Source organism: Branchiostoma lanceolatum, chromosome 19, assembly GCF_035083965.1.
Source record: "Branchiostoma lanceolatum isolate klBraLanc5 chromosome 19, klBraLanc5.hap2, whole genome shotgun sequence".
Lineage (NCBI taxonomy): Eukaryota > Metazoa > Chordata > Leptocardii > Amphioxiformes > Branchiostomatidae > Branchiostoma > Branchiostoma lanceolatum.
Window position 1 is genome coordinate 4189756 of NC_089740.1, and position 14498 is coordinate 4204253.

Sequence of the window (14498 nt, forward strand, 5' to 3'; positions counted from 1 at the left end):
CGTGACTTCAGATTTGGCTCTGCTTTTCTTGTATAGCGGATATGCTTCGAGCCGAACTCTGTTGTCTAAAATTCACATTTCTGTTCGCTTAACCGCCTTAAGTTCACATTCTGCTTAATTTCTGGACACCACAAGTTGCTTAAGACACCTCAAGCTATGTGAAGACCCTTAAGACACTCACAGAATCGCGGAGAAAGGTTAGTACTCTTATAATTTTGTGTTCTAGATTTCTAAAACCCAAATCCCATTCCGCTCTATTCAAAGCTATAATCGTCCCTTTGTGATTAAAATATTAATTCTCCCTCGACCCCCCACCCCTATAAACCCTACTAGATATTAATAAGTATTTTTAATGCAGCCGAAGTTGTTGTTTTCTTTGGAATATGTTTTGATATTGAGGAGTGTTGAAAATTTTGTTGTTGTGAGCTTGTGTTGAGAGAGATGGTATGTCGGTGTCACTTAGAAGACATGCTGGGAGATCCTCACATGTTTTTCTCAGGCGGTACGGCACACAGAAAGAAACTCAAACACGCACACTGTATGCCACACAGCCACATACTAAGACTAATAAACTTGCAGACGTACCGACTGATAAGTATATCAAATACCAGAGCAGAAAAGGACAAAAAATAGTCATGCTTTTAAGTACCATCTCTAGTTATCAACCAAGGATTGATGTGTTCAAAAATTCGTATTTTCCGAGAACCAAAGTAGAATGGAACTCGTTGTCATCAAGTACTGTAGGAACGTCTTCACTGAAATAGCTTTAAAGAATGGTTGCAGTCAGATATACAAAGACTAGGTGTTACAGACCATTCTGTGTAATATAACCAGCTGCTGCCGCAAGTTGCGTGCCTGCGAAGCTGGTGTGTTACACCGAACGGCAGTTATGTTGGCTATATAGATATACAGATGCATGTAGGATAGATACATAAGTAAAGGTAAAGCAGTCATCCTCAATTGAGGTGAAGCATGTTGTTTTTTCAAGTAGCTAGTGGTAGTGCAATGCGGCTTCGCCACGGATCACGTTTTTAGCCAAGAACACCGGGTCACCCCTACTGTTCTCGATAAGTGTGTAAGGTTCATTTACGGGCAGGGGTTTGGCGCACAAGGCTTATGCCTGAAGCTCCCTTATACATGTAGGGCTGCCGGCTTTACGTCACCATCCGAAATGACAATTTGCAATCCCTAACATGTACGAGCTGGGTGTCAGACCCTAGGATCGAACTCAGGCCCGGCAGAGCGCTATGTCAAAGAGAGCGTGTGAACCCGATGTTCAGATTTTTGTGTGTTTTCCTTTTTGAATAGTTGTACCCGTTTGTCGTATTTCTCTTGTGCATCTAACTATAATTTTGAGCCAACTATAGAAATAAACAATATAGAAATCGCCATAGGCCAGGGGATAGGCAAGAAACTGCAGTCTGCTACATTGTACATCTACCTTCAAGTTAAACATACACACAGCCATACAAACACACACATATGGGGATAGATCCATTTTTGTCAGAGAAAAGAGAGCCCAGTTGTTGAGATCTGTGACCTTGCCTGGAGGAATTTTAGGCAAGATGGTATCAGGGCCAACCAGTAGGGCACGTGGGAAACAGGCCTTGAAGATTTTGATTAATCTCTTAGCAGATCTAACGGTTGCAAAAAGACCATATCCAACTGGCAAAAGGAGTTTTTATTGCAACCCGAGAAACTCCTTTGTCAGTTGGATACGGTTTGCAACCGTTAGATATGCATGGAGATTAGATTCTGATATGCATTTCATGTAATATGGATGTTATATACGAGATGCAATATTGTGAAAAATGAACTAGAATATCATCTGAAGTCGCTATCAACTCATATTCAAATCAACGCTTTTTTCCCCATAGCTTTATTACACAATTAACACATATTTTGGTAAAGCTTCACCATACATAATATATGGTAGCTAACAAAAACAAGCAACATGTGGTGTTTTTCTATCAAGACTTGAATATGCATTTCATGTAATATGGATATAGATGAAATATGATATATTTCAATCAGCTTATATTCCAATCAACCCTTAATTCACATCTTAATTATGCAATGAATGATATTATACATCCATATGATATTACGTGTATTACTGATAATAATAATGCACTAGTCAATGTATATAATCTGAGTGAGCAAAAGCACACATGTCGGACTTGAAGTGCTATGAGCTCTGCTATTTTGGTTATACATGATTTGAATATGAAATTGTTGTACCGATGTCAATTATAAGGAAAAGGAGTATCTAGTTTGCCCCCTCTTATCTTTATGTAAATTATGTAGAATACCATCATTTAATATAGCTGAGGTGCTTATGATGCAAATTTTCCATTCAAATGACAACTGTTGCTTGTGTAAAAACTGAGCTCATTCCTATGTGTCAGATATATAAATCTTACCTGTCATTTATGACTCATACACAAGTCCATTTGTGTATGATTTCTGGAATGTAAGCTACCCCCAAATGTTCATTTAAATAATTTTTGACAGAAAAATTGGACCGAACGTTTGATGCTGTTTTATAATCCATCAATCAAAGGGAGGGGTGTGATAGGAAGTGAAAATTTATATCAAAAAGGTGTATAGAAAATGCAGCAATACTGGAACATTTGCAAACATAATGATTCAGAAAACAAGCAATAGGAATCATCGGAAGTGAAAATTATATCAAAAGGAGTATTGAAAATGCCAAAATGTTGAAACATTTGCAAACATAATGATTCAGAAAACAAGCAATAGGAATCATCGGAAGTGAAAATTATATCAAAAGGAGTATTGAAAATGCCAAAATGTTGAAACATTTGCAAACATAATGATTCAGAAAACAAGCAATAGGAATCATCGGAAGTGAAAATTATATCAAAAGGAGTATTGAAAATGCCAAAATGTTGAAACATTTGCAAACATAATGATTCAGAAAACAAGCAATAGGAATCATCGGAAGTGAAAATTATATCAAAAGGAGTATTGAAAATGCAGAAATGTTGAAACATTTGCAAACATAATGATTCAGAAAATGAGCAATTATAGGAATGATCGGAAGTGAGAATTATTTATCAAAAGGAGTGTTGAAAATGCCAAAATGTTGAAACATTTGCAAACATAATGATTCAGAAATAAGCAATTTAGGTATGATCGGAAGTGAAAATTATATCAAAAGGAGTATTGAAAATGCCAAAATGTTGAAACATTTGCAAACATAATCATGATTCAGAAAACGAGCAATTATAGGAATGATCGGAAGTGAGAATTATTTATCAAAAGGAGTGTTGAAAATGCCAAAATGTTGAAACATTTGCATACATTTATAATGATTCAGAAAATGAGCAATTATAGGAATGATCGGAAGTGAAAATTATATCAAAAGGAGTATTGAAAATACTGAAATGTTAGAACACTTGCAAATATATCATTCAGAAAAGGGAACGGTTCTTTTAATTTTCCTTTTTACTTTCTTTACTAATCCTTGATTCAAAACAGCACACACAGGCATGTATCAGTGAAATCCACCCTCTAAGTGCCCCACTACATGCTTGAGCAGATAAGCATAAACATTTGAGGTACGAATCTGCCTTGGGAATCAAATGTTTTGTTTCTTAAACACCTAACACAAACATCTTAGACATGCATGAACTCTTGCAAGTTTCTTTAATCGTTAACCGAGGGAAAATTGCTCCTGTTTTTTATATTTGCAAAAATGTAGTCAGAACGGTTACTGTAATTCTTGTTTCTTTCACTGTAACTTTATTTTTGAACTGTTTTCACAGTCACCTCTCTACCGTGAACTTATCATCACTGTGAAAAACCTGTTGTAATTATTTGTGATTCCTTCATTCTGTAAATCACTTGGCGCCACCGTGAAGTTAATGTTCAGTGAAAATGTCCCTTTTCCTTACACCAAGAAATTTTGCTACCATGAAGATAAACTTCAAAAGTGAAATTAAGTACACGTTTCCAATGCATTAGCATAAGAAGTGGTTCAAATTTCTCTCTCTATTCTGCTACTACTAGTATTCCCATAGGAATGCCTGGGCTTACAGAATCCATAGAGACAGAGACTGAGAGAGAAATTCCATCAGTGGAAGGTCTAAAATCCCAGCAGAACTAATGGTGGTAGCCCTATATTCCCCATAGACAATTCAAAAGGCCCTCTGAAACAACAGTAGCATATCTATTAGTATTACCTTGGTGACTGGACCTTGGACAGGGCCCAAAATACTTTATCACAGTTTTCTGCAATATCATTCCAAACACGTTAGCTGGTATTCTTTTAGCTTGCCAAATTGCAAGGTGTTGATACCAACATATATCTTTTTCTGCAGTTTGAAAGAACTTGTCTGCAAATTACAGCTCAGTATTTTGAGCCTAGTACTAGTATGTTGACCTGTCTTCATATTATATTGTAAAAGACAGGGCTTTGGTGTTAAACAACAGGTTTATTTGGTTATTAGCAGTAATGTCGCAGTTCAACAAGTGTCATTACTTGTACTTACATGATCATCAAGAACAACTCAGTGCATAGCTCGGGGGTCTTGACTGACTGGTTCCTCTCGAAATGTCCATGTCACAAGTTGAACGACAGGTTTATTTGGGAATGGGTTTTTTTCGCGTGAAGAATGTTCGCGTACGCGTGGAAAATTTTCGCGTGGAAAATTTGAAATGGAGAATTTATTTATAGGTTCAAAATATCAAAGTAATTTTATCATCAAAATTTTTCTCCCTTGGGAATAGACTTGAGTCCCTTGGGAATCAACTTGTTTTTTTGTATTTTTTAAATTTCAAAAATCCTTTGAAATTTTTTGAGTGTGAAACCTTAGACTTGTAAACCTTCAATTCCCTTCTGATCAACTAATTAGCGTATTTTAACGAGCAAATGATCAAAATTACAGGCAAACTTTTTCCCTGCATGGGTGTGGGCAGGGTGTGGTGTGGTTTGGTGTGTGCTATTCCCAAGGGACTCAAGTCTATTCCCAAGGGAGAAAAATTTTTATGATAAAATTACTTTGATATTTTGAACCTATAGATAAATTCTCCATTTCAAATTTTCCACGCGAAAATTTTCCACGCGAACGCGAAAATTCTTAACGCGAACAAAACCCCAACCCGTTTATTTGGATATTATTAGCAGTAATGTCGCAGTGTAACAAGTGTCATTACTTGTATTTTAGATTGTCATCAAGAATGCATCAGTGCATACTGTAGCTAAGGGGTCTTGATTGACTGGTTGACCCGAAAATGTTCTTGTCACAAGTTGAACGACAGGTTTATTTGGTTATTACCAGTAATATCACATTGCTTGTACTTACATGGTCATCAAGAATACATCAGTGTATAGCTAGGGAGTCTTGACTGACTGGTTGCACCTGAAATGTCCGTGTCACAAGTTGAACGAAAGGTTTATTTGGTTATTAGCAGTAATGTCGCAGTTCAACAAGTGTCATTACTTGTATTTACACAGTCATCAAGAACACATCAGTGCATGCTAGGGGGTCTTGACTGACTGGTTCCTCTCGAAATGTCCATGTCACAAGTTGAACGACAGGTTTATTTGGATATTATTAACAGTAATGTCGCAGTTCAACAAGTGTCATTACTTGTATTTACATGGTCATCAAGAACGCATTGGTGCATAGCTAAGGGGTCTTGATTGACTGGTTGCCCCCGAAAATGTTCTTGTCACAAGTTGAACGACAGGTTTATTTGGTTATTAGTAGTAATATCACATTGCAACAAGTGTCATTACTTGTATTTACATGGTCATCAAGAACGCTTTGGTGCATAGCTAGGGGGTCTTGATTGACTGGATTTGCTTCAAGCGTTCATGTCAGCAGTCCTAATTAAGTCAGCCTATTGATTAGGAAAAGGAAAGTGTTTTTTGATTGGTAATAACGATTAGGGTGGGGCTTAGGCAGTTGTCTGTCTTTTAGGTTTTTTTTTTGCAACAGTCTATCAATATTATGCTTGCATGTGGAATATAACATGCTAATCCTTACACATTGTTAATATAATTGCTCAATTTATTGGTATAGTACAGTGACTGTATTCCATAAACTATGGTTGTGTGTGCTAATGAAGATTTCGGAATTTCGCAAAAGCCCTATTTCTTTTCCTTTGCGGTGAATAGTTTTATCAGATTGGTGAATCAATGGGTAAGGTTGTTTATACACAACCGCTAACAATTACCTGAATGTTTCGGTAGTCATTCAGTTATAATGTACCTTTCACAGGGCAAAAAACTACTGGTTTGATAGTTGTATAACATGCTGCAAAGCAGTGTTCTCGCCAGCCTGAAATTTTTACCCGTCATTTCAATTTTCCTTCAGGGAAGAACATATCGAGCGCCGAAGGCGCGAGGTGTCGCGCCGGAGGCGTGACCATTCTAGGGGGGTCCGGGGGTATTCCCCCCCGGGAAATTTTGAAATCTAGACCCTCTGAAACGCTATTTCCTGCATTTTGAGGGGCAAATTTCCTGGTAGAATAAGCATAGTTTAATGACATCTCTTTCGGTGAAAAATTACACAAGGGTTTCAGGCTTGATTTTTTGGGGAGGCGTGCCGTCATCGCGGTAATATCGAATGTTCACACCCAAGTTGCACTTCTATGCTGTATACAATCGGCAAAGAAAATAGAATCTAGCTCAACAAAACTTAACTACGTATCAGATACGTCCTACAAAAAATACACACAGAATAAGTCGGTAAAAATAAAACACAACTTTTCAACACTTGTTCCATATGCGCCCTGTAATTATTGAACATAATGAGGAATTTGACACTCTACTTTGAGAAAGAACGCAATAAAGACCTCCATTTTTTTGTCCCATATTTTCCACGGTTAATTTCTCCGGTTACTGCACTGAATGTGTTTAAAAGTTGTCGATTCAAGCCTTCCAACAGCCGCTTCGTCGTGCAATCCTTGCGATCCCCGCCATTCCCCTAATATCTCGCAAATTCACGCTTAGCTGAAATCTCGCGAGTAGCGAGACTCGCATGTCATTGGTTGTTATTTCTTGACGCGACGGAGACATGCGCTGTGATTGGTGGATTACAATATCTGACGCCTGTTTACCATTTCTGGTGGGAAGAAAGCGTATAACTCAGCCGCCGCGGCTTAAAACCGTTTAATACTGTTTACACAGATTACAGAAAGCCTGATAGCTTTCGGAGTATTTCTGAATTTTAAGGCTTCTTTGATGACATTAACTGACGGTGAACCGAGAGGGACAAAACAGAAATAAACGTCAGCCTGATGCGACCGGCCAAAACTGTAGTGGGGAGGGCGGCGCATGACGCCGAGTTTTCGGCGGCCACCAAATATTACTAGCAACCACCACGGCGCTCTCTGTGTGTTGCTGGGGTTATCGCCGGCGGGCATTAGAAATGATCTAGATTGCCCTCGTCACAAACTTCCGCTGATCCTTTTGACTTTTTGAAAATTCTAAGCTCTGTTTAGATGTCTTTATTTTTGTCCATTAAAAATGACGGGTTGGGCAAAAATTTTGTCCGTCATGAGCGACAAAAACCCGTCAAATGACGGGAGGACGGGCGCTGGCGAGAACACTGCTGCAAAGATACCATACGCTGCTGTAGTGTCTAGCATTCAGGATGTCCAAAACATAAGACTAGGAAAAGACTGAAATTCAAGTAGCCTAGAACTAGTACTGTAAATGCTGAAATGTTCACGGTGGTTTTATGTTCGCGGTTTTCGCGGTGAACTTTCAGTGTGAACTTAAAACCACTGCAAAACTGTTTGCCCACCTATGAATGTCATAGCGCTTCTATTGTTTCAAACGCGAACTTAAAATCGCTGTGAACACTGAATTTTCTTCCTACCGCGAAATTAAAAACCATGCAAACTTAAATGTATTTACAGTACTGTACAAAACACAACCATTTCCCCAACGCACCTGGCTGTACATGAAACCGTAATATGATCCCGTATGTGTCCTGAATAGTACCTGGTCATTATCTGTTTTGAATAATTCATGAATGCGATGGTCTTACACTGTAGAGTATAGACTAGCGCCCTGGGCAGACCGGAGGTGGGGTACTACTAGAGTGCAGGTATGTCCAAAACACGACCTTTCCGGGCTAAGAACAGGTTTGTTTACGTATTCGGGGGTGTTGAAATTTCTGGGGAGATTTTCAAACAAACAGAAAAAGCCTTGAACTGTTTATGTGAAATCTCAGGAGATGGCTAAGTAGATTTACCTTGGTGGTGTTTCTTGAACTGTCCTTATTTGCATGGGATTTTTTTCAACATGAGTCAGATATGTCTTAATTCCATATAAATATAAGGCCTCTAAATGGGGATTTTAGATTGATTTCTCTATGATACACAGAGTTTCAATATGGTATACGTATGGTATAAGCCTTAGGCAAAAGAAAGCTAGCTAACAAAAATAGATCATTTGCTGACAGATATATGTTTACTGCAAGTTTGTAGTGTTATCAATGTATACCTTGACTACCTTCTTTGTTGCTGTTTTTATTTTGTTATTCTATGGTTTATGAATTATAATAATGAAAAAAATGATAATGTGAATTTTTAGACGGACCGGACTGCTATGTCTTCTCGTAATGATTTGGGCTCAAAATACATTTTTTCTGTGTACATGCAACATTGAAAGTTGTAAGAAAATATACCGTCAATTTGCGAAGATATTCTGTAAAATATCCAACAGCCAAGTCTCTGTCCTACTATGTAGACTTTTCAAACACTAACCCTTTGACATCTCCTTGCATACCTTTGTAATTATATAGCTACTGATAATATGTATGTTTACATACGTATCTATTTTTGCTACAACATAGCTATATGTAGGCGTTTGTTTATGATACCAAGCCTGAATGTTTTTTCGCCTGCAAAGTTGGAAGTTGTTTATATTTTTACGAGACAGCTGAAAATTCTGTCTATAAATTGCAGATTGTAGGTGGGTATATATATTTCATGCCTTGCAAATAGAACATTCTAGAAGAAGAATACACTTTTTGAGGCCCGTTTTGTCAATAGACAGATCGCTGAGCAAGTGTTGAGCAACCAAAATTGGATTTGGATTTGGATTTTGGATTTTATTGGAATTGCAACAGTGCAATACACGTGGGACACAGGCAGCTATTGCTGATATCGTGACCCACACACATAATGTACCCGATTTTAACACTTGGGCGGAGTGGGGAAAATCGTGTTAAGTACCTTTTTTCCCAAAGGCACAAGATCGGTGGCAGCAGGAGATTCGAACCCGGAACCCCTTGGTTCTGAGTCGGAAATCCTGCCGTTACGCCACACGACCCCACTAAACAATTGGATTTGTACAACCCGTGATTTCATAATTAGACTGTGATAAACAAGGTTAAAGTATGATTCAAAAGACAACAAAAACATGAAAAGATTTCTTCATAATCTATGAAATTCTTTAAGTGACCTGTCAAATGCTTTTAGTCGCCTAAACTAAAGTGGTTGGTTGCCTTTAGTCTAGTGAAAGGCCTAGGGGTGTTAATAGCCTGTCTTTGGTCTTTGAGATAACTATATTTACAGGAGTTGCCAGGTTATCATGAACATCCATCCAACTGACCCCCAAATAACCTGTTTAGAGTATTGTCCAATCAGATGAAAGGGAGTTGACAGTTTTATGACCTGATTGGTGGTGAATGGCAGGCCAATCACTGGGTAACATTACACAGGTGTAAAACAAGTAGAATATTTTGTGACCTTTGAATTTTGTCACCTTGTGCTTGAAATTTTAAACTTCAAATTGATCCTTTCCAATGTTACCGGTAGGAGTACCGAGAATTATAGAGAATTGTTAATGAATTTTGAAATTTTAGGGGCATTTTTTGCTTATTTTTTATTTAAAGTAATTAGAAACTGGCAGGAAAAATGCTACTTTTGGGGATATCATATCTTGAATTGAAGACATATTTTTGTATACAGTATTTTATGTCAACAAAACAAATGTGCAACAAAATACTTTGGAGAAGTTTGTGCCTCCATTTTGTTTCAAAACAAAACTGACACTTTTCTACTAAAAGGATATTTTTTAACGATTCATGACTAGTATATCAGAAAAATGTCATGTCATTAAAATTGTCCTTGTGATTTTGTTATCAAAATGTAACAAAGGTTAAAACACTTAAAATTCCACGTTCAGGATTCCTTTTGGGAATTTCTGCGTTTTTCCGTTATGTATCGGAATGTGGTTGTCATAGAAAACTGGGGATGAAAAATGATCCTGTGAATGTTCCCTACAGACATGGCCATGGGAATTAATGGAGGAATAGTGTATGCAATATTAACTGCATCCCCAAAAGCCCCTCCTAACCGCGGCGTATTGTACAAATCATATCGTATCACGGGAGAACGAAAGATGATTCATATTTGGATCATTCCATTCTGAAGTAGGAGGGTTTGTGGAACTAGAGTTGTAGATATGAATATTCCTTTAGGAAGAGTTTGTTCGAATTCATATCTTTATAACTTGTGAAAACCGCGAACATAAAACCACCGCAAACATTTCTGCATTTGCAGTGCCATGAATTTGTAGAGGAGATGTGCCACAAAGATGGCAAAAATAAAACCACCATTAATATTTCAAGATTTATTACTTAGATGTAGGCAGTGAAAGAGGTTTGAAGGCCAAAAGTTAAGTCTGCCTGCTGCATTTTAAGTGCTTTTGGGGCCTGTTAAAGCTGGATTTGCATGCCTCCGGTATTGGTTTGGGATCCATCTCATTTGTTTCAATTTTTCTCACGTCCATGGCCCATTTTGTTTCGATTTTTAAATTGCCACCAATACTTCCATCGACTGACCAATAGCTGTTCATCTTCGCCCAATAGTAATTCCTTAGTACAGTACTTCAAGTACAATTTGCTTCTTTCTGATATTCATATTTTATTATTGATACTCAATGTACATCATACATGTATATCTCTTTCAAGTGTTTCCCCATTATGGACCTTTACCTGTTTAACAGTTTAGGCACATTTTTATTCTATACGAATTCAAAGAGAGCTAAATGCTGTTTGTCTGTTTGTTTTGTTAATTGTTTGTTATTTATTGATTTGGTTGATACTGTATTTCTTGTTTCTTTCACTGTAACTTTATGTTCACGGCTTTCATGGTCACCTCTGTACTGTGAACTTATCATAAGCGTGAAAAAAAACTGTTGTTGTTATTTATGATTCCTTCACACATCCGTTCTGTAAATCACTTGCCGCCACCGTGAAGTTTAAGTTGAGTGAAAAAGTCGAGTGAAAATGTCCCTGTGAAATTTTGATAAAGTGATTTATAGTATGCTGTTGGTAAATCTTCATACAAAGATGACAAGTTGATCTTCTATTTCTAAATCAGAATTATTCTTATTAAATCAGAGAACCTACAAATTAACTTGTTTTGGCCTAAGAGGCTTGTAAACAACCAGACTAGAAGAAATTTGAGCCTCTTATCTGTACCCAGACCCCTGGTCGAATACTGGTCAAAACATCTCAGCGTGAGGCTTTGCTCGGAAAGAAGATTATGTGAGGGAAGAATAAACAAGTGGACGCAGATTTGTGGGGCTAACTCCCAATCTGTATGTGGAAGCACTTCTCTTTTACATAGAGGTTCAGCCCAGCATGCGGTATTTCCGTGGCACTAGATTTTACAAGGGATCATGTTGGCATAAGGTCTTGTGCCTGTATTACTCCGAGTGTACAGTCTCAAAGAATCCGTGGTCTGAAAATATGAATAGGCCCCAACAGGGTGTGTTTAGGTGGATGATAAATTGCCTTTAATCGACCCCACCTGATATAAAAAGGATTTGAGATGAAAGCTTGTGTATTACTACCAGGATTGGGTAGGAAAGTTTCGGCATCCGAGCGATTGTCGGACGTGCACGGTTTTTCGTGCTGAGTGATGCGGTCAGGGGCTAGCGGCCGAAGAGGGCCTCTTGGAACATAGTGGATAAGTGCAGTTATGAATACCATAAATATCGCTCGCCGGGTCAGATTTTTGTGACATTTTTTTTAATGCCTCACGAAGAAGCGTGCTCACAGTAGAAAGCAAAAAAATCTCAGAAAAAACTGTTTCTTTATTGGCTTTGCGGCCATAAAAGTTGCATAATATAACATGTAAACCAATGGAACGACCTAATTGCTGTAGGAGACCTAACAGTTAGGGTGTTTGGTTCAGAACCCAGAGGTCCTTGATTCGAATCCCCTGAAATGCCCCTGGTTTTATACCCTTGGGAAAGGCCTGTTACACGACTTTCTTCACTCCACCAAGGTGTAGAAATGTGTACCTGTACCTGACTTCGGCTGAGGACGTAAACGCATGAATTCCAAAAGCATGCTCCCTCAAGAAATTTTTGAATTTCTAAATCACCTAAAATTATATAACTTTTGAAGGGCAATTTTGAACTAAAAGCTATGGAACAACATCCTTTTTATGCACCAAATGATAGTTACTCACTCCTTTTTATGCAATTTGAGCAGATTTTTTTTTAAGTTTTGAGGCAATTTTTGTTGTTCTTACAAAAACTGGAAACCACTACTAGACACAGTTTAAGGCTTCCATATTGATCACAGAAAAATACTGTTTGAAAAATGCCATTTTGGGGAACCGCTACTCGTAAGGGGCTACCTTCATATGCAACAATAAATCAAATTCAGGTAATTTTCACCTCCATTTTATATCTGAAAGGTCATTTCAGTACTTGAAATAAGAATGAATGTTTGTAACCTTCAGTATGCTACCCACAACTGTATGCTCCCAGATTTAGACTGTTCCACTGATAATTCAATCAACTGATCTACAGTATGATTGGACATAAGGAATACTTTAGTAACTGGATTAGGAACACTAATATACTAGTACCAGAGGGACTCATCCAGCAAGGATTTATCTTAATATTCTTATTGCAATGATAAGATAATTATATTACAGTTACATGTACAGACTACTAGTATATTAGTGAAAACATATTGATATCTCAGTGGTTATTAGACATTTTTGTATCTGCTAGTTGCTAAGTGATAAAATATATGACCTACATAATTTAGTTTTTAATTAAAATTTGCCTCTGGAAATGTGGAAAATATTTCAATTCCAAAATGTCCCTGGGGAGGTCTAGATTTCCCGCGCCTTTGGTGCACCTGCTCGCAACTTTGGTTTCCCTCTCCACGATAGACTTTCTCTTTAGTCGAGTCTTGTGAAAATGCTACAACTCTTATTTGACCATCTTAAGTTTGTCCCTTTGCAATATCACTGAATGTTGCTGTACTTTAAATACTGTAATTCTTGTTTCTTTTACTGTAACTTTATGTTCACTGTTTTCACGGTCACCTCTAGTGCCATGAACTTATCATCACCGTGAAAAAAACCTGTTGTAATTATTTATGATTCCTTCACACATCCGTTCTGTAAATCACTTATAATTACCGCCACCGTGAAGTTAAAGTTCAGTGAAAATTTTTCAGTGCATTTTGCTTACACCGTGAAATTTTGCTACCGTGAAGATAAAGTGAATTACAGTACGCGACCAAGAAAAATTGATGATCCAAGAAGTGGAAGCCATGAATACTCTATTACCAGTTCATTGATAGTCAATCCAAGTGTTCATTACACAAAAGACTAGCTATAATTAGGTACTAACAATCACTATTGTTCACTAGACAATAGGACAATGAAGATCAGTTCAAAGCCTTTTTTCGCTCTATCATGTCTATTTATATGTAAAAGCTTCGGTGAAATGTCTCTATTCAGTACCCAAGATAGCCTATGACCAACTTGGAAAGAAGGAGAAATAATTGTTATAGACACAATAGGGGATGAGACCTGTGTTTTTCTATAAATAGCACCGTTGGGAAATTCCTAAAGGGCTTAGAAGAACACCTGTCTATACTGTAGATGTGCAAGTAAGAGAAGGTAACAGGTAAGACCACAATGATTTGAATTCTAGATTCTTAGATTTAAAATTAACGAAAATGAGATAGAAGAGAGGGGATGTAGTCAGGTTTTATATTTGGTCCGCTTGGTCAAATTTTACACAAAAAATGCAAAAGAAACATCAGATTATATTGAGAAAATCCTTAAAGGAATACAAAAAGGCGAGAGTTTGACAAGCTTGGCTTCAAAGCTTGATAGGAATTATTCTTTTTGAGTGGAAAAATTGTTGCTTTTTACAAATTTCACAAGAAATATTGCACATTTTTAGTAAATTTGGCATGCATTTTTCCAATACCACAACAACTTTATGAAAAAGGTGGCCTCTACGATATCGTAGAAGATGCCTGTTTAATTTCGTCTTTAAATTGTACGCCTGTCCTCATTAACCACTAGAAAACCATGCTTCAAACCATATTGAAAATACATGTATCACAACCTAGGGTTTATCTGACAGTTAGATTGAAAATTCAATTTCCTGTGCCTTATCAAGTACTTTATATATAAGCTGAATATTTGTCACAATAAAATGTTCCATGTAAAACAAGATGGTT

General features: G+C 37.4%; 1 protein-coding gene across 1 annotated transcript in view; it reads left to right on the forward strand.

Moving 5' to 3' along the window:
* Positions 1–13: 13 nt before the first annotated feature.
* LOC136425335 (adenomatous polyposis coli protein-like) overlaps positions 14–14498 on the forward strand; it is a 91206-nt gene continuing 76721 nt past the window's right edge. The window contains exon 1 of the mRNA XM_066414185.1: positions 14–197. The gene's annotated coding sequence lies outside the window, so the exon portion shown is untranslated. The remainder of the gene's footprint in view (positions 198–14498) is intronic.